Source organism: Dipodomys merriami, unplaced genomic scaffold (assembly GCF_024711535.1).
Source record: "Dipodomys merriami isolate MVZ:Mamm:240054 unplaced genomic scaffold, mDipMer1.0.p SCAF_7, whole genome shotgun sequence".
NCBI classification, from domain to species: domain Eukaryota; kingdom Metazoa; phylum Chordata; class Mammalia; order Rodentia; family Heteromyidae; genus Dipodomys; species Dipodomys merriami.
In genome coordinates, this window is record NW_027206290.1 from 39,699,479 (window position 1) to 39,705,478 (window position 6,000).

Here is a 6,000-nt window from a genome sequence, read left to right on the forward strand (position 1 = left end):
TACTTCTATGAAGAATGGAGCTATGAAGAATGGCTTCTCCTCCTCCCCCTCCTCCTCCTCCTCCTCTCACTCCTCCTCCTCCTTTTTGGTGTTTGCTCTCTCTAACAACTCTCCTATAAGAACGTGCCAGGGTCCCCTGAGAGCAATCTTAATTCCTCCATGGAGTGGGCAGCAACCTAACCACTGTCACAGCAACCATAGCTTAGAAGTTCCATGCCCTGCCTCCTACCAGGGAGCGACCTTCAAGCCACCCTCCAGAGGGGAGCACATACCACACCCCAGCTGGAGCAAAACGTACCCACAGCAAACACCTTGGAGGAAGATGACACGCAAGAGGAAGAAAACTGGGAGCCCAAGAGCGTGATCAACTAGAAGATGGTAAATACAGCTGCTGGCTTACGCCTGTCATCCCAGCTACTTGGGAGGCTGAGATCTGAGGGTCCAGGTTTGAACCCAGCCTGGGTAGGAAAGTCAGTGAGACTCTTATGTTCAGTTAACCAATAAAAAACCCAAGAGATTGGCTGAAATGGTAGAGTGTGAACTTGAGCGAAAAAGCTCAGAGACAACCCCCAGGCCCTGAGTTCAAGCCCCGGGACCGGCACACACATGCATATACATGCAAATACACATGTGTGTGTGCACACACGCAGCAGCAGCTATTACAACTGTTTTCTGAAAGCTGTTTGTTACTGATGCCTGGCTCTCATCTGCACAATGGCAGCTGGTGTCAGCCACCGAGGGGGTTTGGAACAAAGGAGGGATTTGTCAGATTCCATCCTCCATGCCCGAGATCCCGGGGCAGCGGAGGCTCGTGGAGACAAGGGGTCTGCGTGTTCGGGGCAGGGGCTCACTGTGCTGGGGCAGATCGCTCTGACAGCTGAGAGATTCACACGGTGCGAGTTCATTCCTTGTCTCCCACTCTCCGGTGCGGGAAGTTCATTCCTTGTCTCTCTGTGCTCCACTGTGGGAATCCTGTCAGGAGGCTGGCTCCTCTCTTCACAGGAGTCCAGACTCCTTCTCCTTCAAGGGCAAGAAGAGCTCTCAAGGTCATCCTGAGGGGAGGAGGAGGAGAGGGAGGGATGGGGGGATTATATGAGCTCAACCGGCCAGTACTGGAAAGAGCGAGACTGTCACAGAAGGAGAGGGGGGGAAGGAGGGAGGGAGGGAGGGAAGGAGCACATTCCTACATTCCTACCTATACTCTATGGACCAAGCCCCAGTCACAGAGCCTCTGTAACCACACAGAAATGGAAGTGTTTCAGTCAGGGAAGGAAGATGACATACCAAAGGCTGACGCTGGGACTTTGGTGCCTCTGGTGTGGAGGAATGGAAAGCCCTCAGAGCTCCCTGAACCCCAGGAGCTTCTCCCAAGGTCACTGACTACTCCTCCAGCCTGGTTCAAACCCAGCCCCGAACCAGCAAAAAATCTGCAAGTGGGGGTGTGGTTCAAGTGGTAGAGCACCAAGGTCCCCCTACACCCCCCCCCCAAATCCCTCCTCATCTCCAGTTGTAAGGAAAACAGCCTGTCTTATTGAAGCAGTCTGTGACATTTACGCCGCCTTGGATTTTCCCTTGCTGTGTGAAAGCCTGTCATAATTAGAATCTTGCAAGATACAACTTTGTACACATGGGAGATTGTTGTTGGGCAAATTCTTAAAAGTGCAAAGTCTGGATCAAGGACATGTACGTTCACAAACGCGGATGTATTGTGACAACTCGCTCTGTAAAGAACGGCGTGGATGTGCATTTCCATAGGGCATGGGACCCCAGGCAAATTCCATCCACATTTTGGCTGATGTCAGATATCGTTGGCTATTATTAAAGCTTATTGTCTTCAGCAATACAACGGTCAGCGGTGGCCTCATTATTGCTGTGATGTGTGCTCATCTAATGATGAGTGAGATTAAACACCTTCATCTATTTAGTTGCTCTGTGTGTGTGTGTGTGTGTGTGTTTTACTCAAGAATGAAGCCCCTACCGGCCTGGTAGGGGCTAAATAATTGCTCTACTACTGAGCCACAAAAAAAAGCCCAATATCCAGATGCATGCCTACTGCCTTCTTTCCTTCTTTTCTTTCCTTTCTTCCTTTCCTCCTTCCTTCCTTTCCTTCCCTCCTTCCATCCCTCTTTCCTTCCCTCCCTTTTCCTCCCTCCCTCCCTTTTCCTTCCTTCCTCCCTCCCTCCCTTTTCCTTCCTTCCTCCCTCCCTTCCTTCCTTCCTTCCTTCCTTCCTTCCTTCCTTCCTTCCTTCCTTCCTTCCTTCCTTCCTTCCTTCCTTCCTTCCTTCTTACCCCTTTCTTTCTCTCCCTCCCCCTCCCTCTTTCTCAGTGTCTTTCACTGGGTCTCATCATGTACTTATTCCAGGGCCTGGGATTCATCCTCCTCCTGCCTCAGCCTGTTGAGTGCTGAGGCGGCAGGTGTGCGCTTACAGCTATTGCATTCTCTTTCTCTGGAAGCATGTGTATCTGGTTATTAAGTGTTGCTGCAGGCGAACACGCTGCCCTGGCACAGATCCTCCCCTGTGCTGCCCGGGGACGCCCGTCTTCCCATCCCCGAGCCCAGAGCCCTTCTGGCCCCTCACCCCACCCCCTGTTACCTGTTCCCACCATGAACTCCCCCCTCCCCCGCCTCTGGTGGGCTGGCCCCTGCCGGCCTTCTCACGTCCACCCCATGCCTCGAGGTCGGTGGGGGCCTCGGTCTTCCCCGAGGACACCGCACGCGTGACCACGGTGAATTGCAGTGCTGGGGACAGCGTGGGGTTTCTTTGTGGTTCTTTTTCTTCCCTGCATTATTATTATTATGTTTGCGTAGTTGTACAGAGGGGCTTCTGTTCAGCACAGCAGCTTGTGGGTGTGATGCCGCTGTCTCCCCTTCCGTCCTTCTGTCCTTCTCCATGTCTCCCCTTCCATCCTTCTGTCCTCCACATCGTCTCTTCCATCCTTCTGTCCTTCTCCACATTGCCGTCCCCAGCTGTCCCCACAAGAGACCTGCTCCATCTTTACACATGGACATCGAAGATGATGACTGCATTCACCCCCATCCACTCTCCACCCCCTCTCCCTCCACCCCTCCCCTTCCATCCCCTCCCCCCTTACCCCTCCCCCTCCCCCTCCATCCCTTCCACCTTCTCCCCCTCCATCCCCTTCCCCTCGCCCTCCATCCCTTCCACCTTCTCCCCCTCCATCCCCTTCCCCTCCCCCCTCCATCCCCTCCCCTTTCTAGCTTCTGCCCTGGGATTTGTCACTTGGGATGAACTTCTCCAGTTTCCAAACCATCTGTTATTCAGCCGGCCTCCCCCACGACAGCTGAGGGCCGGCCCCAGCGTCTCAGGCCTCCCTCCTCAGCCTGTCCACCACGGACCTCTTTGTGAGGTCTGTGCAGTGCTGGTGCCAAGCTCCCTGCCAGCCGGCCTGCGCCTTCCCTTCCAGAAAGTTCTCCCCTCCTCAGCCCATCACCACACCCCACAGAAACAGTCCAGGTTCGGAGCTCCCTGTCCTGCCTGTGCTACCTTTGATTAGAGTCTCCTCATTCAAGAACGCCTCCATTTCCCATCCAGAGCACCCCTCTCCCCACCTGCACTCTGGGCTTCTGGCTCTGAATACTCCTGTGAACACAAGGACCCAGGGCATTCCCGCCACCTCGCCACAGCACAAGTGTGTCACTTGCCGTCTTGTTCTTGCTGTTGTTCTAGTATTGGGACTTGAACTCAGGGCCTTGTGCTCTCTCTGGACTTTTTCACTCAAGACTAGTGCTCTGCCACTGGAGCCACGGTTTCACTTCTGATGTTTTGCTGATTCATTGGAGATAAGAGTCTCGAAATCTTTCCTGCCTGCGCCGGCTTCAATCCTCAGATCTCAGCCTCCTGAGGAGCTAGGAAGACAGGCATGAGCCACTGGCACCCAGCTTAGAACATTAAGATGCCAGGTCAGGAATGCGCACTTGACATGAGATGTTGCTCACATTCAAAGACCAGTTTCAGACAGGGAGTCAGATCAGTGCTGGGCGGTTTTTGGTTTTAAATAGTCTCTCACCCTTTTTAGCTGCTCACCAACCACTCCTCCTTGGGGGCCCGCTGAGCACAGGCTTTGCTCATTGGTCAAAACAGGATCTGGAATGTAAACAGTGCCCATGATCAGTTGTGGGATCTACCGGGCTGGACTTTGCATGGAAACATGGTCATCAGCACTTACTAACAGCAAGGCCTGTTTCCTGCCAGACACTTACGCCCCAGCTCCAAGCTGAGCACCGGGCAAGAGGTCATGTTCGTCCACGGAGGCCCCTGTCCTCCACCTGCTGAGCCCCTCAGGCCCTGGGCTGCAATGTCAGCCACAGGAGACTCACCAGCCACCAGCGGGGCAGAGCCACCCACCGTCCCCAGTCTCCTGCCCCTGCTCCATCCACGCAGTGCGCACTCAAATCTTTGTTTGTTTTTTGGGTCCCGTCATGGTGCCTGAACTCTGGGCCTGGGAGCTGTCCCTCAGCTCTTCAGCTCAAGGCTAGCGCTCTACCACTTGAGCCACAGCGCCACTCCCGGCTTTTTTCTTTTTGCTTATGTGGTGCTGAGGAATCGAACCCAGGGCCTCTGGCATGCAAGGCATGTGCTCTACCACTGAGCCACCTTCCCAGCCCCTCCACTGCAAATCTCAAAAGCCAACTCACATCCATGCTCTGAGATCAGAGCTTCCAAGATCGGTCTGTGTCTGGTGGATGTGTTCTCTGATCTGTTAGGTTCACACTCATGTACACGTGTTCCCTTATACACACGTGCACACACCCCAGGCAGCCTTGTGAATTAGCCACAGGAGGAAAAGCAAGAGAGAGACAGACTGGAGACTGCATCGAAAGGAAACATGGAGAATCCAGCAGATGGCACTTAGTCATAATCTCTCCTATAATTTCTATTAATTGTCAACGATTCTTTGGTCTGTCTTTCCCAGTAAGAAGAGTGACACAGTAACACTGGCAGAGTAAGAAATGTTTTCCCTTTGAGATGTTTTGGTGTGTGTGTGTGTGTGCACGCGTGTGTGCGTGCACGCGTGCATGCACAAGTACTAGGGCTTGCACCCAGGACCTTGTGTTCTTTGTTGGTATTTTCACTTGAGGCTCATACTCTGCCACTAGAGCCACAGTTGCACTGCTGGCTCTTTGGTGGTTCACTGGAGATCAGAGTCTCATGGACTTTGCTACCCAGGGCTGGCTTTGAACCACAGTCCTCAGATCTCAGCTTTCTGAGCAGCTAGGATGAGGGGCGTGAGCCCCTTTGAGATCTTCAGTGAGCTTGTTACAGAAAGGGCCTCTGTCTCTCCCTTCCCTCACCGTGGTGTGTTTATCCTACCACAAGCACACACGCGCATGGAGTCCGCCTCCCAGCAGGCGGCTCTCTAAATAAATGGACGAACTTAAAGTTAACACCTTCACTTGGCTCTGGAAGCAAGTCCTAATCAAGGAACTGTTGTTCCTAAAATAGTCACAGGGGGGAAAAAAACCCACCAAAAAACCATTTAAACCACATTCTCAGCCAGAAATAGAAATGCAGAGATACCTCTGGAAGTCACTTTGCAATTTCCTGCAAGGCTCCTATTACAAGCAGTAGTGAAGTGTGGGGCACCCCCAGGGTCCCACCTCACCCTCCAATCCCCCTTTACCCCAGACCTCCTCCCCCAAGCAGCCACAGGCTTGAGGCTCCACACCAGTGCTTTGATTTATAAAGAGACTGACTGAAGATTAGAATCTTAACGACTTTCCTGCCCAGGTCTGGCCTCCAACTGCAACCCTCACATCTTGGCCTCCTGAGTAGCTGCGATTTCAGTACAGTGGTCTTGGTTTCCTGTCCTGTAGAGACAGATGCTGGAGCAGTGTGTGTGTGGGTGGGTGCATGGCGGGAGGGGGAGGTGTTCCTTGGTTTCTGACCCCAGAATCTGACTCGGTGAAGCAGGAAAAAAAAAAAGTTATAGGAGAGCATTCACAGATTGCACAGGGAGCCCAGACCATCTGACTCAGCC